Source organism: Sorex fumeus, unplaced genomic scaffold (assembly GCF_029834395.1).
Source record: "Sorex fumeus unplaced genomic scaffold, SorFum_2.1 ptg000043l, whole genome shotgun sequence".
Classification (NCBI taxonomy): domain Eukaryota; kingdom Metazoa; phylum Chordata; class Mammalia; order Eulipotyphla; family Soricidae; genus Sorex; species Sorex fumeus.
In genome coordinates, this window is record NW_026606100.1 from 41549659 (window position 1) to 41574223 (window position 24565).

Here is a 24565-nt window from a genome sequence, read left to right on the forward strand (position 1 = left end):
GTTATAATAGTGTTCAAGTTTATGGTATTAAAGTACAAAGTTACTGGCCCCCCCTCCCCCACCAAAGTTTCCATGACCCTCCACCTCATCTCCCATGTCACCTCTAGGCCAGCCTTCCTTCCTGGGTTTGCTATCTACCATTCCTTCCCTTAGTACCACCCATGTGCTCCAGAGCCTCCACCAAGGTTCCCATGTGACTTCCAGTCAACCTCTTTGCTCCCCTTCCCCTCTAACCTGTCACTCTCGGGTCTGTAAACAGCTTCCAGCTTTATTATTGATTGATATTATCTATATTCTTGAATGGTTTCTCTATAAACCACAGTTGAGTGTGATCATCCTATGTCCTTCTGCCCTTATTAGATAACAACTGATGTATGAAAGACAAAGGGGAAAAGAATTTAAAGCCAACTTTCCCCCTTTTGGGGGGTGGGGGGGGGGAGAAGTAAGTTAAGTATGGTTCATTTTGTAGGGAGTTTACAGGGAAAAAAACCCACTAGGTTTTTTGTGTTATGTATCACTGTATCACTGTCATCCCATTGTTCATTGATTTGCTCAAGCAGGCACCAGTAACATCTTCATTTGTCCCAGTCTGAGATTTTAGCAGCCTCTCCTTACTCGCCCTTCTCAATGGTGCCGTATTGGAGCCTCTTTCAGGGTCAGAGGAATGAGACCCATTATTGTTACTGTTTTTGGCATATTAAATATGCCATGGGGCACTTGTCAGGTTCTGCCGTGCGGTTGGGATAATCTCCGTAGCTTGCCAGGCTCTCCGAGAGAGACAGAGAATGTATATAAAAGAATACAAGCAAGTATGTCAAAACCAAACACCTGTGTGCTGCTTTAGGTACATCAGTGGGGTAGACTATCTGGGCTAGATAGTGTGTTATTTAGCACTGTTGCACTGTCCTCCCCTTGTTCATCTAGTTGCTGAGTGGGCCCAGTAACGTCACCATTGTGAGACTTGTTGTTACTGTGTTTGGCATATCGAATACGTCACGGGGAGCTTGCCAGGCTTTGCTGTGCGGCGAGATACTCTCGGTAGCTTGCTGGGCTCTCCGAGAGGGGTGGAGTAATCAAAACTGGCCGGGCCAGGCTGGCCACGCACAAGGCAAACGCCCTACCACTGTGCTATCGCTGTGTTATGTATCAAATCAAATATCAGAGGATTTCCATTTTTTTTTCCCCAGAGACATCTTATTTATTGAACCCAGTTAATCTTGCATCCCTACTTAGTTTACTTGGGACCTTTTAGGTTAGATATTTCACCATATGCCCAGGTGTCACCCCTTTGTCTTAGTCTCCTATGATCCCGGGGTCTAGGGCTGAGTTTGTGGTCTTGAAAATTGTCAACTACGGAGTCACTGTGAGGTCATATAGTGAGGAGCACAAAACAACACACAAGAGAGTGAATCAGCACACATGTAAAGTGCTCTAAGCTCCTGTTAGAAATGCCCCAGCAAACACTGCACATCTCTTCTTTCCTCTGATAAGCTCCTTCTAGTTGGTACTTGGCTCTGGATCCCTTTCGATGACCTGAGAACCTCAGCCTGGCATCTTGTTCCCCAGTGGCACCTCCTATCTGTCATTAGGAATGCAGACTTCTAACCATCAGGAGTACAAATATTCTTTATTGGGCAGCGGGGGGGTGGGGGGGGGCACGCCTTAGCAGTGCTCAAGGTCCAGGGTCCACTCCTGGCTCTACACTCAGGAATCACTCCTGGAGGTGCTGGGTAAGCTGGGTATTGAACCCAGGTTGGTCACCTACAAGACAAGCATCCAATATGCTGGGCCTTTTCCTCCTTGGCTATCTTTCACCCATGGTGGAAGTTCAAACTCATGTGATCCAGATTTGTTTCTCTCAATAAGGTCAGGCCACCGCTTTACAAATCCATGTGAATATTTCTACTGCCCCAGGAGTATAAATATTCTTGCCTCCAGTTGTCCTTGCTTGGCCATTAGAGGTGCAGAACTTGGCTCCTGTCAGTGGGAGGCACCCTTTCACCCTGACTTCCTCTCTCCCTGCAGACAATCTGACAAGAGGGTGGGTCCTGGCTGCTAGATTTATGGTTTTATCAACCCAGCTGCAGCCTGGGGGCACTTGGTGGATAGTACTCAGATATGTAACCCTGGAGAAAGTCAGATAAATGCACTGTATCCAGGTGCTAAGGCTTTCCTCATTTGTCTAGCATTATCCAGTTGCCCTTCCCACCCACTACCCACCCACCCCACTCCCATCATTCTTTTACCTCACTTATTGAAAGCTTTTGAAGTTCTGGCTTATCTAATAGGGTTAAAATGGTGTTCAAGTTTATGGAGTTAACATACAACATTAATGCCCTGTCTCCCTCCACCTCAGCCCCTGGGCCACAGCAAAGCTGTGACCTGACCTCACTGAGAGAAAAAAATCTGAAGATCTGGAACTCATGAGTTCAAACTTCCACCATGGGTGAAAGCCAACAAAAGAAGAAAAAGTGGCCCTCTTTGTGGCCAACTCAGACGGCGAGATGGAGCTGTGAGACAGGGGCCAGGCCAACTCCCCTCCAGCCTGAGGATGGGGGGCGGGGGGGGGTTCGGGAAAGGCTGGAGACTTCACCGAGGTGGGAAGACGCTCTGTTTCTTGTGAAGTGGAGCTGAAGAGCAGGGCAGGGGCGATGGTCGTGCAGCCTCATGGCCTCACCCATTAGGACACCAATGTGTTCAAGAACCAGCCACACTCTCCAGGCTGGTCTTGAGAGCAGGTTCCTAGAGGGAACGTTCCTCAAGGTCAAGCATGCCTTGGATGCATGTTCCCAGAAACAAGTGCAATTCAAAGGTGACTATCTCCTGTCTGGGTGTGATCTTCCATTCCCTTGTATCAGCTCCTGCAAAGAGTTGGGGAGCTGTCCCTGAGTCAGACACTGAGTCAGGGGGAGCTCCTAGGAGAGTGGGTAAAGGTTGAATTGGGATGAAGGAGCACAAAGGTCTGAAATCAGCACGAAACAAAAGTCTGGATACGAAAGCCACTCCTTTGGCTAACCACACACACACACATCAGCTTCTAGAAGCTGAGGATGGGGGCCTGGCCTGCACTTGGAGTCCAGGATGTGACCATAAGGTTCACTCAGGGACACCCAATGGCGGCCAGCTGATGAAATCACCACACACTTTGTGAAATCAAAGATCACCCTGTGGGGCTGAAGCGATAATTCAGTGGAGAGGGCGTTTACCTTGTATGTATGCAAGCCGCGTTCCATCCCTAGCATCCCCGATGGTTCCCCAGCACCACCAGGAGTACTTCCTGAGTGCAGAGCCAGGAGTAACCCCTAAGCATCACCTTCTGTGCTCCCCCCCAAAAATCACCATGTACCTCAGGCACTGAAGAGAGGGCTATCGGCCCACCCTGAACCTGCAAACCCCTGGACTATATCCCATGTTTACCCCAGGCTATATCTTTGTTACCTTTCCCTCTCAAGACAGCTTAAAAACCCCCTTAGTCTCTCCCAGGGATGGGTCTACTCTGAGTGTGGTTCCCCTGGGAGTGGACCCCAAATAAACTTCTATTTCTTCACTTGACTCGTCTCTGTCCTTCTGTCAGAGTCCCCAAGTCTGTCAATGACCATTGCTTTTGTCACTTTAGAGAAGAAAGCCATGCCTCAAGAGTCTGAGAGATGGTACATTGGATAAGACACTTACCTTATAATGTAGAAGACCCAGGTTCAATCCCCCCTCCCCCAAGCAGGAGTGATCCCTGAGCACAGTCTTGAACACTGCTTGGTGAGCCCCCCAACCCCCAATAGGAAAGAAAAGGAGATCCATCCCCCATGAGGTGTCTGTCCCTTAGTACTTTCAGCCACCCCTGCCCTGGTCCCTGCATGGCTAAAGGGGTCTTTCCTCTGGCGTCTGGCTGATACCTTCCCACCAAGAACAAACCCTTGATACCTGAGTAGCTGCTTTGGACAATCTGGGACTTCTCATCCACACTTGCCAGTTTTCTCCAACCCTGAGGTTGACTAGGTAGGTCTAACTGAAAAGCCAGGTTTTCTGCTCTGAATCTTGACTATAGTCAATCGCTCACTCCCCGCCCCCAGCCCCCCACCATCCCAGGTCCCCTTGACCAGGAGGTGGATAGCAATGTCCTACCTTCCCAGTCTCTTGCTGTCAATGTTAAAGTTTTCCAAGAACACTTTTGCACTGACAGTTCCCCAAACCCTGGGGAATAAGGACCAGTGTCCTGGCTCTACCATGGCTTCCTGCCGTGATGTTTTCGGCCTGTGGAAATCATGCACTTCTTCCTCCCAGCCCACAGAGGACCTGGGGGACCCTTGGGACATTCTCTCGGGTACACAGAGAAATCAAGTGAGGCCGGATGTCCCCTGACTCCCCCACCCTCTTCCCTTCTTGCCTGGAAGAACGAGAGCCCCTCCCATTTCCTGGCATTTCCGCTCTGTTCCTGTTACAGATTCCCCAAGAGGTCCCTAGCTGAGTGTTCCGGGTTATTGTCCCCAGCCCAGGAAACCAGAGAACCTCTGCTGGCAAAGAAAGGACAGTGTCTTGAAAGGTTGGGCTAGGACACAGATCTACCCTCACCCAAAAAAAGCTGGTAATCCTCTCAGATGTTTCTCCAGCCTTTTTTTTTTCTTTTTGGGTCACACCCGGCAATGCACAAATGCACAGAGGCTACTCCTGGCTTGCCTGCACTCAGGAATTACTCCTGGCGGTGCCCGGGGGACCATATGGGATGCTGGGAATCGAACCTGGGTCGGCCATATGCAAGGCAACCGCCCTACCCGCTGTACCACGGCTCCAGCCCCTCTCTGGCTTCTTGTAGTGGGGAGTGAAGCAGAATGGTTTGGAATGCAGTTTTGCAGTTAGCCCAGCTGACTCCAACAAGCTCCATCTGAACCTCCCATCTCCTCGGGGTAAGCCCCATGTGTGGAGCAGAGAAATCGGGATCCAGCATTGTGTCACGTGGGAAGTGAGTGGGGCAGAATTCTAATGAGGTCAGGCGGACCCACAAATCTGTGGAATGGAGGTTGCATAAGTCCAAAGGGACAAACTCAACTGCTATAAAACTCAGAGCAAGGGGCTAGGGATGCAGCTTGGCTGCAGAGCACTGACCTTGTATGCACGAGACCCTCAGATTCAGTTCTGAGCACTGCCAAAGCAAACAGAAGAAAAGAAAGTTCGGCTTTCGAGGTTTTCAACTGGCAAACGCTGCCAGTAGGATCAGGGCTGGGAAGGTGGCTCTAAGAGCTGGAATGCATGCTTTTCACCTCAGAAGCCCCCGGTTCAATTCCTGCTGCTACAGAGCTGCCCGGACACACCTGGGCACAAGCACCCAGGAGCACTGCACTGTAAGTAACCCCCCATCAATGCCAGATGTGACCCAAAACCAACAATATTGCAACAGGTGTGAGACATTTTCAAGTTGACCTAGATTACAGCATAATCTGGGCTGCCACTGGCTACTGTGCCTCTTACCTGTCGTTGATGGGCATTAAGAAAAAGGACCTTTGGTCTAAATCAGCTTTATCCAAGAGGATAGCCCCTATAACAATGAGAGATGGAAGTGTTGCTCTGGAGAAAGACTAGGTGCTACAAGGAGGTAAAGTGACATGCATGATATTCTAGCCGTAACAGTAGAGAACCCCGGTGTCTAAAAGGGAAACCAAAAAAGTGGAAAAGAGAAAATGGTGCCTCCTCAGAGTTGGCTGGGGAGTGGAAGGGAAACTGGGCACACAGGTGAAGGGAAGTGGACCTGGTAAAGGGATTGATGTTGGAACATTGTATACTTGAAACTCAAATAACTTTGTAATTCATGGTGATTCAATGAAAAAATTAAGAATATGAGCCACACACGTTATCTATTTATTTTAGTTTTGGGGTCATACTCAGTGGTGCTCAGGGCTTACTCCTGGCTTTGAACTCAGTTTTCACTCCTGGCAGGCTCAGGGGACCATGTGGGATGCTGGGGTTTGAATCTGGGTTGGTCATGCTCAAGACGAAGGCCCTGTGTGCTTTACCATCTCTCCATCCCCTTCCCCCCACATGCTACTTAAAACATCTCCAATAGACCCAATTATTACCTTGAATTTGGGGCCAAACCTAGTGGTACTCAGGATACTTGGGCTTCCTGGACGTAAAAGATGCTCCCCAACCCTCTAAGCTATCCTCCTGGGCCCTCCGCCAGACACATTTTGGGGGCTGCCTGACCTCATTAGAACTCTGCCCCACTTATTAAGAGCTGCCCGCGTCACACAGCGCTGGGCACCCGATTTATTTGCTCCGCTCTCAGGGTGATTAATCTTCTTGTAGCAACCAGTGAAATTTCTCAAGAAAGCCTGCCTCATGAGCTTGAGGAGAAGGCAGCTGGGATAGTAAGGGGATCACTAAGTCAAGGATGGTTGGAGGGATCATTCAGGATGGGAGGTGTGTGTGCTGAAAGTAAATTAAGGACGAAACATGATAACTTCTCAGTATCTGTACAGCAAACCATGATACCCCAAAGTAGAGAGAAAGTGTATAGGGAAAATTGTCTGCCATAGAGGCGAGGGTGGGGTGGGGATGGGGGGGGGGGGATACTGGGGACATTGGTGGCGAAAAATGTGCACTGGTGGAGGGATGGGTGTTCGATCATTGTATGACTGAAACTCGAACATGAAAGCTTTGTAACTGTACCTCACTGTGATTCAATAAAAATAAATAAATGAATAAATAAATGGGGGGGGGGGGAAGAAAGTTTCAAAGAGTGCAGAGAGACACATAAAATTTCCAAGGGTTTGGGGTGGGTCATACTTAATTACAGATGTCCACTTGGGTCCTGGAGCGAGGACTTCACTCTGCCTCATTTGTCACGTGCCTCAGGCAAGTTACTTGACCTGTCTTAACCTTTCCTCTCCTTGCATAAAAACCTCTTGAGATTGCTATCAGATTAAATGAGATGTTGCAGACAAAGCTGTGTCATGTGTGGCCACATGGGAAGTGCTGGTCAGGTTCACCATCACGACCTGAAGAACTTCCTCTCCCAGAGAGGAGCTGGCAGGGAAACCGTAGATGGTAGCTCAGCAAGGTGCACTTTGAGTGCCATTAGCCTTTTGAAACATCAGATAACCAAGCCAAGGGTGGGTATGGAATTCTGATCATTGGAATGGTCAATTATGACATCCTTGTAAAGGGACGGTTTAAGGGACTTCGCCCCTTCCTGGTCACATCGCAGTAAAAAGGGTAAACTTCAAAGTCAGCTCTGCCATGTGGAAAGCTAAAGGTCAGTCCATCTCGACTTTCTTTCTGCCCACTGTGTGCTGTCCCCACCTCTGCCCTGCTACCTGGCAGAGTCCAGGAAGAGACCCTCATTGGTACATGAGTAGTATGATGACCAGCAGTTTAGCTGATATGCAAATGCCAGAATGAAGCCTTTAGCCCTCAGACCCTGCTTCTCTGCTCGGTTGGGTTGTCTGACTTCTGAAGACATAGTTGAACTGCCAAAGCAACTACCCTCACAAGTGTTGCCCCTGCCCAGCTATTCCAGACATCTGTATCCTCCATTTTTCTTCTCTTCATCCTTCTTCTTTGTCCTGGAATGTTTACAAAGAGTGAGCGTTGCTCAGTAATCTGAATACAAGTACTCCTTAACAGTGTTACAGTCTAGGAATAACTATCAGATTCTGAGGGCAGAAGTTTCATTAAAAGAATCCCACTTCTCTTGGAAAGGGCTTCCTTAGATTCAACAAGATCTGGAGTCAGCAAAACATTCCCCCTTAAGGCACTTAACTAAGGCTGGGTGTCCTGATAGATTCACGCCTGCCTCCCAAAACTGCTCTAAGATCTGCTTTGTTATCAACTCCCTTGAAAGGGGCTCCTCAAAAAAAAAAAAAAAAGCTGAAAATAATTTGATTTTCAAAATAGCCTTTTTTTTTTTTTAAATAAAACTCATCCTTCTGCCACCTTCATGACCTCTTGGTCAAGCCATAGGATCAAGGAAACTTGCTCTCCTTTCTCTGAACTCCCATTTCCTTACTTGTTCGAATCATAGTAAACCTGTGAGAGCCAAATGAAGTGCTTGTCCCAGGGTCAGACTCCCAGCAGGCCCCACGGGTCCCGTGGTGGAGACTCTACCTTCACTTGTCCTTCTCCATCTAGTTCAGTGATCAGCTAGAGGTCTTCTATGAGCAGGAAGGAGCATTAGCAGGCTGGTGTCAGACCTGAAGGTCTGTCTTTCCCTGCTATCAAAAATTGGGCAGGACAGCGGACGGGGCATGAGTGGTTGAGAGCACAGAGCTTTGCATAGGTGAGGCCCGGGTTCTAGCCTCAGCACTGTATGGCTCCCCACACAGACAATTAAAAAGAAAATGGGGAAAACCTGGTTTAATTCTCTCATGCTCTGTCAGTTGCTATGCTCAGAGGTAACTTGACTGTTTCTAGGTTCTCCTAAAATTCTGGAATGTTCCCATCTGGTCTTCTAGAAATGTTAAGAAGGATAGGGGAGGGAATGTACACAAACTAACCACTGTGACCCTGTGTGTGTGTGTGTGTGCGTGTGTGAGACAGAGAGACAGAGAGAGAGACAGAGAGAGAGAGAGAGAGAGAGAGAGAGAGAGAGAGAGAGAGAGAGAGAGAGAGAGAACTGAAGTGATTGGTCCAGGCTACTTTATACCCCACGCACCTCACTTGTGAATGACCTAAAAACAATGAAGGTGTGCACTTTTAAAATCACTTGTTTGTTATCAATGGGCTGGAGGGATAACACAGCGGTAGGGCCTTGCAGCCTGGCCAAGTCAGTTTCGATTCCTCCGCCCCTCTTGGAGAGCCTGGCAAGCTACCGAGAGAATCTCGCCCGCACGACAAAGCCTGGCAAGCTCCCCGTGGTGTATTCCATATGCCAAACACAGTAACAACAAGTCTCAAAATGGAGATGTTACTGGGCCCGCTTGAGAAAATCCATGAACAACGGGAGGACAGTGCTACAGTGCTACAGTGTTTGTTATCAACTCCCTTAAAAGTGATTTTTTGTTGTTGTTTTTGCTCCTCATCCCCCATCAAGTTCTAAATGTGTATTGCTGGAGAAAGTTTGTGAAGAAATTTCATCTAACACAAGTGTTTGTTTTCTTTGAAAGCGATGCTACAGGCAACAGTGGCGTGGATAGGGATGGGGCAGCCTACTGGGGCACAAGGCCTGGACTCTGACAGCCTCCTCCACCTAGGCTGGTGCCTTGCCCTACATAGCTGCCCCTCCACTCACAGCTGCTGGTACCCTCTGGTAGAACATAAAGTTAAGGAGTTTGCGTCAGGTGACGTCACCCGCTTCTCCGACGCTTGTGCCCACCCGGCTTCTTTAACTGGGCTGCTGCACAGCTCTGATCGACCTGGACATAAAGGGAAAGTGGGGCAGTGAGCAACAGAAACTCTTGCACTTGCCCAAGTCCTCCTTGGGAACTTCCTGCCCACTGGTCTTGAGTAATAACTTTCTTCTAGAGCATAGAAGGCCTTTCTGTGTCAAGTTGTCCTGCTGATTCCGAAAGGTACTTGAGCCAAATCTGTCCCAAATTCCATCTCTTTTCACCTGTCAATAGTGGGGTCCCTGGAAGGGAGGGGACAGCTTGAAATGAAGGCACAGATACAGTAGCCCCCAGATGACATTGCTTACCATATGGAGTATGAACCATGTAGAGGTTCAAGCTCTAACCACTGGCCTATAGACACTGGCCGCCTTTGGGGTTGTGAATACTCCCAAGAAATGCGACCTTCTCACAAGGGGTGAGCCATCCCAGGGCCCACCCAAACAGAGCCCCAACAGCTGCTTGCTCCCACATTCCAAAGTCACCGCCATACCTTTGCTGGACTCCACTGTCTTGGGAACAAGCGTCACCCAAAAATTAACCTGCTGAAATTCAGGTTTGTGGGCGTTTGTGACAGAAATCTCCAGGCTTTCTCAGAGTCAGGATGGGCTACCTTCCCACCACCTCCCTGGACTTCCAGGAGCCCTGCAGACACATTCACACCCCAAAGCCGCTGCCCAGTTAAAAATGTAACTCCAGCTATAACACTCAGTCAAAAATTCTTGACTTCCTGGAGTGTGCAGCCATCTTTGCAGCCACACAACATCTCCCAGCTCTACAAACTGATAAATCAGTAGTAGTTCGCCAGATTGAATGGGATGTAACAAAGAAGGCATTCAATCTTGACTAGCCAAACAGTGATGCATAATCAGTGTCTGAAAAAATAGCAGTACTCCTGCATTTAAAAAAAACAAGTAATGCAGAAGGCTTAACCTGTAATTTTAGTAATCTCTCGAGAAGGACTTAATGTCTCCTTGGTGAGATACAACAATTCACAGTAGTTTTCTTCTAGTATTTTTGTTCATTCTGATAGCAATTTATTAATAACAAGCAGTATAAAATACATTATTGTGGGCCTGATAAGGAAAAAGGCTTGAGGAGTGATTGGAAAAAGTGGGGGCAATGGTGGAGAGATGGTGGTGGTGGGGTTGGTGTTGAAGTATTGAATGCCTATAACAAATCACCATTAACAACTTTGCAAATCACAGTGTTTTTATAAAGTGTGAGGGGGAAATTTATATAAGTTTATTTTACATAAACTCCAAAATATATTAGCACAGAATTTCTTCAAAAGTTTTATTAATTATAGGTAAGGCATGACTATTGCCTTAACAAGATCCAAATATGAAATTTAATATAAATGTAATACACTCTAGATTCCAGAGTTGAGAACTTATGTAAATGAGAATAAGCATTTTATAATATTGTATTTAAGGATTTTATTTTCCTTATTTACATAGATTCAAATCATGTAGCAATCACAAACTGATTCTTACTGATTTATTTTCTGATCATTCTATTTGCCATTTCTTTTATTGGTACAAGGAATAGAAACAAATTTGTTATGTACCAAAGGGGAAGGTTGGGAATGGCAGGGAAAATGGGGACATTGGTGGAGGGAAGATCATTCTAGTGGTGTTGGAACACTAAATGCCTGAAACAACTGTGTAATGAGAGACTTTGTAAATCATAGTGTTTTTAATAAAAATAATTTTTTTTTAAAAAAGGAAAGGTACACCAACTCAGGTTTAGAAGTCACTGGCTTGGAACATCTCCTAAGTGTGATATCAAAAGGTGTGAGAGGGTTGCCACTTAACACAATTTAGCATGAGTCCAGTCACAAGGAATCACCTCATGCCAAAATCTGTTTCCTTCTACCAGTTCTTAGAGGTCCTTTCCTTACTGGCCTTCCTGACACAAAGCAGGGCCAGTAAGTGACCTTCAAAAGTTAGTACCTTTAAGACCTTGTAAGAATCTGGCAAAAAAGAAAAGAAAGAAAAGAAAAGAAAAAGAAAAGAAAAAGAAAAAGAAAGAAAAAAATAGGACTTATTGTGGTGGGAACCAGTCTTCCACACAGCAGGAAGTGGCATTGGCTTCTGATTTTGATACTGGCCACCCGAACAAATACAATACGAAGAAATCCAATGTGGTTCTGTGAATTTCTGTAGGCCTCATACCCAGAATGGGTTCAAGTGTGTTATGGTTTGCTGGTAGTTAAATGAGCCCCATGCTGCCCGTGGAGGGACGGAACACTGCATGGCTTATCTGAGGCCCTGGATACTATCTGGCCCCAATGAGGAACTAAGTGTGGGATGCTGGTTTCCTTCATGAAAAAGGTTTTGATGGGCTTACCTAGAAGAGAGAGTCAGTCTCCAGGATCTCCTGACCCACAATTTCTCATTCGGTTTAGTAACGGCGCCTCCCGGGCATGCAGATTTTGGAATCGAGTATGATGACGGTGACATCAAAATGGAAAGAGATTGGAGAGTGACACAGTGAGCGCCTCGGCAGGGGCTGTGCTGAGCAGTGGGTGGAGAGGGCTGCCTCTCAGCCTACACTCTAGAACTTACAGTGCTTAGGCACACTTGGTTGTCGTGAAGAGACATTCTAATTCTGCCAGGATCACAGGGCACTTCTGGAAGCCGACTGATCCTTCGAGACCAACTTCGGCTTAGCTGGACCTTCAAATCAGATCTTTTTTTTGGTGGGGAGGGGATGGTCCTTCATTTTTTTTCTCTCACCCAAATCTCAGGGAGCACTTTTTTAAAAAAATATCTGAACCTTCTTCATTTTTAAAAAAAAAATTTTTTTTTTAATTTCAAGGATTTGGCCAGAAAAAAAATAGACATAAAATTCCTTCTATGCTTCTTTTCTTTGGTATGGGTCCGAGAAAAGATTTTGCTTCTTAAATGTTAGCTTCTGAGCTAAGCACTACCTTTTTTTTTTCTTTTCCTCTTCAGTCCATTGCATAACAATCTCCTGTTTTAACCTTTTGCCAAATTCTACACTTCGCACTGTCAGAGGTTACTACGAGTGTTTGAACAGGTAACATCCACCTTTGAACCTTATTGCAACAGGTTCAAAGGTTTCAGGGGAGTTTGCTGGCCACTCTTAGGACCGTAGGCATTGGCTTCAGGTGTGTCTCTGGTCCGGAGTTGTGGAAGAGGCAGTGCGCCTGAATGTAGCACTGAACCAGGACAGGCAGCTTTCAGAAGCACGTTTCCTGGACCCAGAAAACAAGTGCATTCTTTTCAAGGTAAGTAACAATACCAGATTGCTCTCTCACTGTTCCCTCCACGTGTGGGATATTGGGGATGGAGTTGATGTGTGCAGGAGAAGGTGGGACATAGTCTCTTCTAAGGCTCTTTGACAACATGAGACTGTGATTGAGTAATCCAACTCCAGTGGGAGGCAGAGAGAACTCAGTGGGAGAGAAGGTAGAGGCATCACAGTCTAAACACAGAGAATTGGGAGATGGTGACTTCTTAGGCTGAATGCCGCTGAACCAGACAGAAAAGCTTATAGATTACGGTCAAGGGCAGGATGTGGATCTACCTCTTCCACCCAAGATTTTCTGTAAATATTGGAGAAGAAAGGTTCACGGGCCAGACAGATAACACAGCAAGTAAGGACTTGCTTTGCATTTGCCCCATCAAGATTTGATCTCTGGCCCCACACTCTGAGCCAAGAGAAAGCCTTCAGCTCTGCCAGTTGTGTCCCCCAAACAAAACAGAACAAAGGATGGTTCATCATCTGTTGCTGGGGGTGTGCAGAGAAGGGACCTCCTGGATTAACTTTTCTGTCCTAGGTGGCGTTATGTGTCCGCTCTCCTCACAGCACCTTCTACCAGGCAGGGAGAGTGTTTCCAGGGCAGAGATGAATAATGGGCACCACAGCTGGTAAAAAGCAGGACGTGCGTTCCGTATGGCTAGAATTTCAGTCCTGATCAATCTGTCCAGATGCTGGGTGTTGCCAGAATCTCTGGTAATCCCTTAAATCTTGGGATACTACTAGTGCACAGAGAATTGAGTAGAAATTTAGCTCAGCTAGAACTTGAGAATGACCCAGACCCTCGTGAACTTGAGCCTTTGATTCTGAAGGGAAATAAAATAGGGGTGCAAGGGGGGGGGGCAGGAAGGGAGGAAAGGAAAGTGAAAAAAAGGAAAAGTAAAGATCATCTGTTGGGGGTGGGTTGTTTGTTTTGTTTTTATTTGTTTTGAGATCACACCCCTTCAGTGCTTAGGACTTACTCCCGGCTCTGGGCTCAGAGATTACTCTTGGCAAGGCTCAAAGACCACTCCTGGTGGGATTCAGAGGACCATGTGGGTTGCCAGGGATCAAAGCCAAGTTGTCAAGTGCCTTACCCAATGTACTATCACTCTGACCCCTGTAAAGCTCATCTTCTGATCCTGAGCTCTTCACCTTGTTGACAAAAGAAGGCAGCACTCCATGGGAAACCCAGGGCGCTAGAGTCCCAGGGCTTGGCTCCATTCTGCCGCTCCTATTCTCAGCTGGAGGAAGAGACTCGGACAGATGAGCCCCTGAAACCAAGGGTAGCAGGAGATGGCCCAGAGGATGGAATGACAAGGGATCCCCTTCTGATGCTCACGAAGCTTTTGGCTATTTCTCTGACTGTTTTTAGGAAGCTTTCATGACCTGTATTCTTTAAGGCAGGAATTCGATCGAGCTCTAAAGAATGCCAGAGTTGTCTCAGTGCGATTAGAGCTGGGTGTCAGAGGTAGCAGTAATTTTTATGTTTGCCTCCAAAATCCAAGAAGGAAAGTTCTGGTGCCTCTGGTGACCACAGGCTGGCATGCACACAGAGACACGCTTTAGGGCCTCGGGGCCAAGGGAACTGACCCTCCAGATGCTCCCGGCGAGTCCTGTACATCCAAAACAGCTGGTTCCTAGAAGACTGAGACTTTGCCTCTTCTGCTCAGGCTCGCGTCTGCATAGTGGCGTTTTCTAGAGACACTAGCAGGGGGTGAATCTGACAGCTGAGGGCGTGCACATGGGTGTGCTTCTGGGATACACAGACGTCTGTTTAACTCGGGCAGTCCATAGGGGCAGCAGAATCCACTTTTCAAGTCCGTTTGAAGAGATAAGGCAGCGACTCCTTGACCCCGGTCTGGAGGGTCTTTGCATGGTTGTTTGTGGGGAGTTTTATGAGAACTACCTGGGACTGGGAAAAAGGTGACAGGCAGCCAGGGTGGCAAACAGTGCCAGGTTTGTGCTGGTCCCGGGGTGGACATGAGTGCCCAGGTGACTCCTGGCTGGACTTACCCATCCAGGGATCCCAGCTGGAAGCTGCACAACCGGCCTCTGTGCCACTGGAAACTGAGGGGCCCCTCAGGTCAGTTCTGGGTCAGGGCAGGGGTAGGGGGTGCTCTCGCCTTGCTCTGGAGGTGATGGGATAAGGGAGAATTGAGCCCGGGCTGCCGTGACAGCTGGCTTTGGTTTCAGCCCTGAGGGGCTGGGGTTAAAGGATTTGAAAACCCGCCAGGGGAACAGGCACTTTTAGCCTTCTGGTCAGAAGCTGCTTCCACTTTCAGTTGTGAAAGCAAAACCAGGAAGTGGAGTCCCCGAGCGAGCACGTTAGCCGGCCGGCCATGTCCTGACTGGAGACAGCTCAGACGGGCAGGACAAACGGCAGGCTTGGAGCTAAGGCCCCTGGCCGCATGGCTGCACCGGAGCCAGCCTGTCCCTTCAGGAAACGGGGGTGACGGGCGAGGGGGCAAGAACTCTGGGGGAGCCAGAAAAACTGGGAGCCAGGGAGCCCTGTTGGCTGGAAGCACCAAGACATGCGGCCCCCTCACAGGGTAAGGAAACTTCTGGAGGGTGGGGCATAATCAGGAGGCATTGGGAGCTAGTGCAGGGGTCCAAGGGCACACAACCTGCTGTGCTCCCTGCCCGGTCACCAAGGAACAGTTGAAAACCCCTTCTCAGGAGGGACAGGGGCAGGATGGTGGGTCCCCAGGGTGTGTGTGTGTGTGTGGCGGGGGGGGGGGGGGGGGAAGGGGGTATTTTTCCTCTCCTGCCATCCTGCAGGATGAGGCTGGGTGAGTTGGCTTCTCCATGGCCCGGGGCTTCCTGCCTGACCTGGGGAGTGACTCACGTGTCCAGGTAGATTCAGGCTCCTTCTGGGGTCAGAACTGACCGACAGGTGGCCGGCTCAGCGGTCTCTGTAGGCTGGATCTGTTGGAAGGGCGAGGGCCACAGGCTGAAAGGAAGAGAAGTTTGGAGTGAGATCAAGGAAGGTTGCACATGGTCGGGGGCTGGGGGCAGGGACGGGAATCTCAAGTGTCTGGGAGGCTTTAACTGTCATCCTGAATCTTTAGCTCCACCCTGGAGGTGACTGATAACTTTTCCCAGAGCCTTTAAAAACACATTTTTAAAGGAAGGGCTAGGGATGGGGCTCTGAGGGAAAGCACGTGTCTCACACAGGGAGGCTCTGGGTTGGATTCGCAGTACCACACTCCGTCAGTTAGAGTGACAGAGTGAAAATGAAAAATGGGGGGGGGGGGGGAATAGGGAGGAAGGAGTATTCGGCTTTGCCTGTTCACTCCCTTCTCTATTGATTCATGCCTGGGGACACATAGGGTCACTCTGGCATATCCCTCTGACAAATATGTACGTGAAAACATACTAGGCTTGGAGAAGGCGTGGTGTAAAAGTCTAGAACGAATGATGATGTGTGTCTGGCACAAGAAAAGGGAAAATAGCCTGAGTAAAAGTTTCAAATGCTCATAGGCTAGGCAAGTAACATGGCTGAGTGAAACACGTGACCTAAGATGCAGAAAAGGACTCTACAAGGTATAACATTCAAAAAAAAAAAATCCAGGGCTAGAGTGATAGCACAGTGGGTAGGGCGTCTGCGTTGCACGTGGCTGACCCGGGTTCGATTCCCAGCATCCCATATGGTCCCCTGAGCCCTGCCAGGAGTGACTCCTGAGTACAAAGCCAGGAGTAACCCTTGAGCATCACCAGGTGGGACCCAAAAAGCAAAAAAAAAAAAAAAAATCCAACAGACTTCTTGATTTACAGACTTTATCAGACCCAACAATGTCTCAGCCAGGATATCACTGAGTACTAAATATCAAGCCGGGCTGCAGAGATTGGCCTGGAAGGCGGGGACTGGAAAGTGTGGGGGAGGGCGTCAGGGGAATGATAGAGAGGGAAGGATGGAGAGAAGGAGGCGAAGTCAATAAAGCTTGCTCTTAGTGGGTGCTCTGCATTTCACGAAACGCTCTGTGGTGGCTGATTTGACCATTTTTTGAGAGAGTAGACTCAGAGAGGTGAAGTGACTTGTCCAAGGTCACAAAGCAGCCAGTTGTCTAAGTGGAAGTCAATTGCAGTCTCAGGTTGAAATACGTGCTCCATCCACTAGGCACAGACTCAGCCTTCCCTCTGATTTCCTCAAGGATTTTACTTCTACAAAAGGGTTTCATGCAGAGTCAGGTATGTTAAGCAAAAGTAGTCACAGGCAGAAGGATAACTACTAGATCTCTCTCAACTAGGATGCAGAGAAAAACAAGATATGGTAATAGAGAGTATGAAATGATGACAGGCCCTGGTCTTGGATTATAGAACTGAGATCCAGGGGGCCCCAGGGAAGGGAGAGGTGGAACAGATGTGACTTGGGGCAGTGGTGGAGGGTCTTGGGCACTTTGTGGTGGTGAAGTATAATAACTTCATACATCAGCGCCATAAGTATAACACTATTATAACCATGTTACCTAGGTTACAATTAATAGTGGTAGGTAGAAAACAGGTGGATAGATCTGCAGCTATGAAGGTAAATAGGTAGAAGATAGGTAGGCAGGGAGATAGGCAGATAGATGATACGTCGATATTTCATGTATGGTCACAAGGGCAGGAAATGAATCAGAATTCAAGTGGGCATTTTTCTAGAACTGCACGTATTATAGCTGCCATTCAGGTACTCTTTTCTATTGGGTAGCCCATGCTTACTGTGCTATGGGCCTTTTATCTTTTGATCTACAGGACAATCCTATGAAGCAAGTTCTTTATTTCATAGGTGGAGAAGCTAGAGCTCAGAAATAGAGAAACTGGACTCACTATTAAAGGATTAGAGCTGGCATGTGAACTCTGTCTCATTTCATTCTGAAGGTGCAATGAACTTCAGCTTCAAACTGAGTCCAGTTGAGTGCATAGGTCAGAAGACTAGAAACAAAGAAAGAGCTCTTTAAAAACCTCCCACGTCAAATCTAGACACCCAGAGAGTGGCAGTTGCCAGGGATGGTGTGTGTGTGTGTGTGTGTGTGTGTGTGTGTGTGTGTGTGTGTTATGGGGGAGAAAGAAATGGAAGGACCTGCTTATAAGTACAAGGTCTATCTGGAGGATGGCATAGTAAAGTACTTTGGAATTAGGTTGAGGTGGTGGCTGTATAATGCTGTGAACGTAGGGTGGGAGAGACAACACAGGGGTTAAGGTGCTCACCTGGCATGCTGCTGACCTTAGTTTCATTCCCCAAGCTGAGCTGAGAGTACCACTAGATATGATCCAGAACCTCTTTCCAATTCTTGCCCTACCTCCTAAAAAAAAAAAAAAAAAAACCCAAAACACTGTGTACATATTCAGTGTCACTGAATTGTTTAAAAGTGTTTTTCTTTTGCATCAATTGCACCTCAAAAATAAAAAAAAAAAATCTTCTCCATCTCTAGGGGCATTTTTTAGGAAACTCTAGGCAGGTGAGTTCCCAAATACAGCTTTAGCAATTTTCTAGAAAGCCTGAAGGCCATTTCTGCTTCTGTCTGTTGTGTAAAGTTGGCCAACCTATATGCAGACACCCCCAGGGGCTGCCGTCTGCGGTGACCCTGTGCCCGGCTCCGCCCCAGGGGGGGACCTACTCCCCAAAGCCCAGGATTCATTCATCACTGCTCTCACAGAGCTGTGCTGTAAGTACAACCTGGTCTTTTTCTCCTCACGACTGAGTCCTAAGCTCACAGGTGAACTCTCCCCATGTATCTTGGGCTCTCTGCTCAACCCGTTTGTGTAAGTCCATGCGTGTGAAAGATCAGGCTGTGATGACATGAAAGTGCGGCTGTGGTCACGGCATGGAGAGACGCCTATCAGGAGAGCAGTAGGAGACCTCTGGGACTCTGTGTGGCATTCTCCCCTTGGAGATTTTGAGTGGCCTTGTAGTAGATGTGGTGTGCTCAAGATGGCGGCGTTAGGGATCAGAACTCAGCATGCTAGACATCCTTGACTGAAACAGAAACTGAAGTTGCTAAGATCCTTGTATTCATGCTCAAGAGCGTGGGTAGTACAAGAACCACAAGCATCTCTCCACTTTGGCAAGTCAAAACAGAGCATATGCGTTGGACCAGGAGCTGGCAACCATAGGAAGTGGAAGGGAGAGAGTCTTTCCTGGGCACTTCTTTGTATCTGGCAGTGCCTGAGAAAGTCCCTTCTGAGTAAGGTGAATGACCTGTCCCTTTTGAGTGTGCATTTGAGAGAAAATGAAACTCAGTGTCATTAGTGGTTGCCAAGCTCACACAGCTAGGCGTAGAACTGTAGTTCCAACCCCAGGGGCCTTGAAGGTCTGCCCGTTGGAAGAGACTCTTGACCACAGAGTGAGTTGTTTGCACTTTGAATCGGGCGACCTCTGGCCATTGGCCAGACTGTGGTGGTGTGAGGGCTGAGGCTGTGGAGAGCTGGACAGGTAGGCCTCTTGCACAATCTCTTGCATCACTGTCTTCATCCTGGCATGGTGACGGGCACTGAGCACTTTGTCCACTCTATCTCACTTACAGATTCTCTTATCGTGCCCAGTGGACTTCTGACCTTAATTGCCTCTTGATTCACTTGGTCAGCAGCTGGTCTGGGACACTGTTGCAGTGAGTGAGCCTTGGGGTTTTCTCAGGAAAGGGCTGCTGGACTCTGATTTGTTGGAAGCACGGTTTAAGATCGAGGTTGACGGTGCCAATCTGAACACTAGTGGGATTTATCACTGCCGATCATCAGCCTAGTGATGGCTCAGCCACTAGCCTGGGCTTCCTGCAGGGACTGGGGTGAGAGGATCTTCGTATTTGACTTAACGAAGACTTGACAATATTCTTTGGCTCAATTGGCCAAGGCGTGGTCCCTCCCCGATTCTGTGGTTTCATGAGCTGACTTCAGGCCCACACCAAGCCCCAGTACCAGTCATTCTTACTCCCTCCCCCTTTCCCCATTTCTTAAATGTGGAAACTTCACCCCACTATGTCCCACTTTGGGCACCCACACCATCCTCTGCCTCTTATCACACACCTGGGCATCCCATTCCCCTGTTTTGCCTCCATCCATCCATTATCTTAACAAATAGTGTTCTTCGTGGAAATATTAAATCGAAAGATGCACACAGTATCTTTCCGTCAGAATCCTACTTTGGGTCTCCCAAGCCGTCAGCCTCACCGGCAGAGTTCTCATCCTTGATAGAAAGAGATTCCTCAGGGAAAGAGTCCCGCACCAGCTAGGCTCAATAACGGTCTATTCTGCCTTTTCCTTCTTCAGCCCACATGCTTGGGCCACGCAGTGAGTCATTTCAGAAGGGTTCCTAGAGTTCCACAGAGCCCAACGTCCCCAGAGGCAGGAGCTCCATCTCCCCAGCACAGTCCCTCTGCACATAGCCCAGGGCTATGTGCACACACTGCATCCAAGCCCTTTATTTGTCTTTGTGAAAGCAAACATAGTAAATGCATAAGTCAATTAAAAGTCAGAGAGTAAACCTCCTTTGCTCCCCACGAACTTCTCTAGTCTACCGGGGCACCCGTAGATCACCTGTCTGGAAGGACCATGCCTACCTGAGGGGTTGGCTTCACCCCATGAGCCTGAACTCACCTGCCCTCTCGCCAGTACCTAGCAGATGTGTGACTGTTTGGACGCAGGGGCATGGGTCTAACCTTGACTGCATTTGTGCATGGGGAGGGCTATTTGTTGGGATCCTGCTGTGATGTTAAGCTGCTGCCTGGTCCAGCTGCCCCGGGCTCGCTCTGTGGAGAGGCACACAGTGTGCGACTGCAGAACGGAATTCTTGCACCCGGTCTCTGTCCCCAAACCTGGTTCTCCCTCATGGTCTGTGTCTGGCCCCTGGCAGATGGGGAGAAGAAAGGGGGGACATGATTCCTTGGCTCCCAGGGGGTCTTCTCCAGTTCAGGCTCTGCCCCTTGCTGGGAGTGGCAGATTCTGAAGATTAAAACAGTCTCCACCTGGAAGTGTCCCGGCCCCCACTGTCCACTGAGTCACAGGAAATGTCTCTGGAGTCCAGGGAAAGTGCTGATGCTACCCCGCTGCCCGCATTCCCCTGAGCTCTGGTTCCTCGGGCTTTGCCGGTGCCATTTGGCAGCAAAGATACTGCCCATGAATAAGCAGGGAAAGTTCTGAAGGTTTACCTTTGGTGTGGCTGCCATCTGGCCAGAAAATTTGTCCCAAGCCTAGCTTCACCCTCTCCTTGCCTTTCAGACATTTTAGCCCTGAAAAACATCTGACACTATCATTATCACTATCATCCTGTTGTTCATCGATTTGCTCAAGTGGGTGCCAGCAATGTCTCCATTCATCCCTGTCACATGCTAGTGCAACCCAATGGCATACTGGGGGCTCTTTCAGGGTCAGGGAAATGAGGACCATCATTATTACTGTTTTTGGCATATCGAGTATGCCACGGGTAGCTTACCAGGCTCTGCCGTGTGGGTGGGATTCTCTCGTTAGCTTGCTGGGCTCTCCAAGAGGGAGAAGGCTGCTTTTGGGGCAGCCTCTAATCACCTTTACAGGCGTTCCCAGTCAGGTATATATGTGGGCAGGATACTCTTGGTAGCCTGCTGGGTTCTCTGAGAGCGAGAACTAGACAATAAGGGCTTGGTTTTATAGTCTCTAGATCTTGGCCACGATAGGGTTACACAGCAGTTGGTGGGTGTAACTGTCTAGCTGCTGGAAGATGGGGAATCTGGGTGGAAGAGGCCCAGTCCCGATCCGAGCAGGCTTGGAGATCTCAGCCACGGTCCTGCACACCTGAGTTCCTCTGCCGGTTCCTTCATGCATGAGGCTTGTCTGAGTGTGTGGAGAGTGGTCTTAGCATGGCTGTGGTTGGGTCCCGGAGGTTTTCAGCTGCTGGTGCTCTGCTCTGGGCAGAGAGGGAAACTCAACCCGCCCGCCTCCAAGGGGCCCCAGTGAGGACAGCCAGGCATGGGGGCAATGTCTGCGTAGTTCTCTTCCGTCTAGCCCTGACAACTGGGCTAAAAAGGTAGGGGCTTGATATATGACTTTCCTGTTGGTAATTATTTTAAACACCCTCGTGCTGGGGAGACAGTTCAACCACAGGCTTTATATGGGTTAGGCCCCAGGTTCAACCTCCAGCACCATACCCTCCCATCCCCCTAGCACCACAGCAGTGCCTGCCCCACAGCTAAGCAATATCATTATTCCATGGTATGGAAATGCCTACTCAGCCATTCTCTGGGGTCTCTGAGGGGCTCCCCTTCCCTAGTGAATGCTGTCTCCCTGCTCTGCCTGGGCTGTCCCCAAAGCATTGATCAGTGACCTTTCTTGTCTGCCTGGGGACATTTCCTGTGCATGTGCATCAGAGCTTGCTGGGCTTTTGGCTCCCACACAGTGAAGTCACCTCTTCCTGGTGACAAGGCCACTCCTGGTGGAGGCAGCTGATGTGAGGCGGTGGCCTGAGTGGCCGAGAGCACTGGCGAGTGGCTAGGAAGTTATCTGCAGGTGCCTGGGGCCAGGGACTGATACCAGCCTTGCTTTTCTGCACCTTGCAGTATGGTTGAAAGACTTACCTGTGGTGCCCCTTGGGTCCTATGACTCAACCTTCACCTTTGCTCTGGTTTCTTATCTCCTAAAGAAATGAAAAAAAAAAAAGTTTCCAACCCCAGCGCTGCTGTGTAAACCAGTTTGGTTTGAGCAGTGGCTGAGGCGTGCTGGATACAAGGTGAGCCTGGGAGAAGGCCCCATCTGGCCGGGCTTTGGTGCAGGGGGGAGAACTTCACACACACACACACACACACACACACACACACACACACACACACACAAAATGCTGGGGGTCTTGTATGCAAAATCTGCATTCCAGTCCTTGTACCTCACTGGGAATAGAGCTGAGGCTGTATTCACAGGTGTGGTTATGCGTGTGCAGTGATCACCATCCAAGCCGAGGAGAAGGAGGAGAAGGAGGTGGAGGAGGAGGAAGAGAAGGAGGAGGAGGAGGAGGAGGAGGGGGGGGGGAGGAGAGGGGGAGGAGGAGGAGGAGGAGAGTGGGGCCTTCTTTCAGAAGAAAGCATGTACTAACAGGGTCACTTTTCAGTGAAACCTATTCTCTTTGCCTCATTAAAACTCACTCCCCCATCTTCTAACCTCACCCCCGACCACCATTTTTTTGGATTTTTTTTTTTTATTAGTGAATCACCATGGGGTAAAGTTACACTCTCCCCACCATTTGTTTACGATGCAGTACAAGTGCAATAAGTGTAATCTTCCTTCCTTCCTTCCTTCCTTCCTTCCTTCCTTCCTTCCTTCCTTTCTTCCTTTTCTTTTTTCCCCTCTTCCTTCTTTTTCTCCCCTTTCTCTCTTTCTCTCCTTTTCTCTACCTCTCTTTCCAATCTTGGGCCTCCTGCCTGCAAAGCCTGAATTCCAGTCCTTGGACCTATCAATCCATCTTAAATTCTCTAATCATGAAGACAGCATTGTTTGTTTGTTTGTCTGTTTGTTTTTGGACTACACCCTGCATACTCAAGGGTTAGTCCTGGCTCTGTGTTCAGGATTTACTCCCGGTGGTACTCAGGGGACCAATTAGGATGCCAGGAATAGAACTGTGTCTCCTTCAAGGCAAAGACCCTGCCCATTGTACTATCTGTTCAATGGTGATAGCTTTTGAAAGATATGCTATTGTCATTTTACAGATAAAAAACCACCAGGAGGCTACCTACTCCAGTTCACAAAGATGACCGAGTAGATTTTAGCTTCAAATAGAATGACTCAAGACCTACATTCTCTCTCTCTTTTTTTTTTTCCTTTTTGGGTCACACCCAGCAATGCTCAGGGGTTGCTCCTGGCTTTGCACTCAGGAATTACTCCTGGCAGTGCTCAGGGGACCATATGGGATGCTGAGGATCGAACCCTGGTCGGTCACGTGCAAGGCAAACGCCCTACCTGCTGTGCTATCACTCGGGCCCCAAGACCCACATTCTGAACTATTAACTTTTCCTAGATTTTTTAAAATACATTTTATTGAATAGATGCTCTCTACAGGATAAATGCCAGTGAGAATCACTGGATCAAATTGGATTAAAGTGCAGTAGAAGGCTGTCAGCATATCAAACTGTACCAAATTTGATTTTCCACAGTTAATACTGTTTCTTGCACTGCTATATCATTGGATAGAATAAGACCTCTTGTTTACATTTACATTTTTAAAAACTAAGTAAAGTTACTGTTACTGTTACTGTGTCTGGCATATCGAATACTCTCGGTAGCTAAGTAAAGTTGAATACCCTCCAACATTAAGGACCCTTAAAAATATGACTTTAAGGACCCTATTTATTTTTCCTTGAGCTTTCTGGTCAGTGCCTTTGCATTTCCTGGGCCATGTTTTGTTTTACACTGACATCTCAGTATCCCTTATTAAGGAAACGAGTTCTGTGCCTGTTTGGAGTACTTGGTCATTTTGCCCAGCATATTTTTGACATTGTATCTGGTGGTTTTTTAATTTTTTTTGCAAAGTAAATATTTTTAAGCTTTTATATCATTTGGTATAACTTTCCAACAATTTAATTTCTGACTATATTTCTAGGTTTTATGTTTGAGATGCCTACATTAAACACATATATGTAGATGTACATATAAATACTTCTTATCTCCAATTATTCTGATGGTTTTTATTATTCTATATTTAAATATTTGATCCGTTTTCAACACATTGTATTTGTAAAGTGAGATAATAGCTTTATGTACTCAGTGGCTAGATTGTTGTTGCAATGAACTTATTTATAAGTGAAGGAAAATTGATCATGATTTGCAATGCAATTTAGTACAAGATAATAAAATCTGACAGTTTGTTATAGAGGCTTATGTATTCATGACCTATAGAGTGTTTCTGTGGCTCTTTTGTTAGTAAACTTCATTACTTGGGTTCTTTTGTTTTGTTTAGTTTGGCTTTTTGGGTCATATCTGGCAATGCTCCAGGGTTACTTCTGGCTCTGCACTCAGGAAATTTATCCCTGGAGGTGCTCAGGGAACAATAT

General features: G+C 48.0%; 1 protein-coding gene across 2 annotated transcripts in view; it reads left to right on the forward strand.

Moving 5' to 3' along the window:
- The first annotated feature begins 12440 nt into the window (after window positions 1-12440).
- ACSL5 (acyl-CoA synthetase long chain family member 5) overlaps window positions 12441-24565 on the forward strand; it is a 51133-nt gene continuing 39008 nt past the window's right edge. The window contains exon 1 of one of the 2 annotated variants that reach the window (XM_056120473.1): window positions 12441-12570. The gene's annotated coding sequence lies outside the window, so the exon portion shown is untranslated. Of the gene's footprint in view, window positions 12571-14909; window positions 15134-24565 lie in introns of those variants that run through there. The other variant, XM_056120474.1, reaches the window with a different exon arrangement.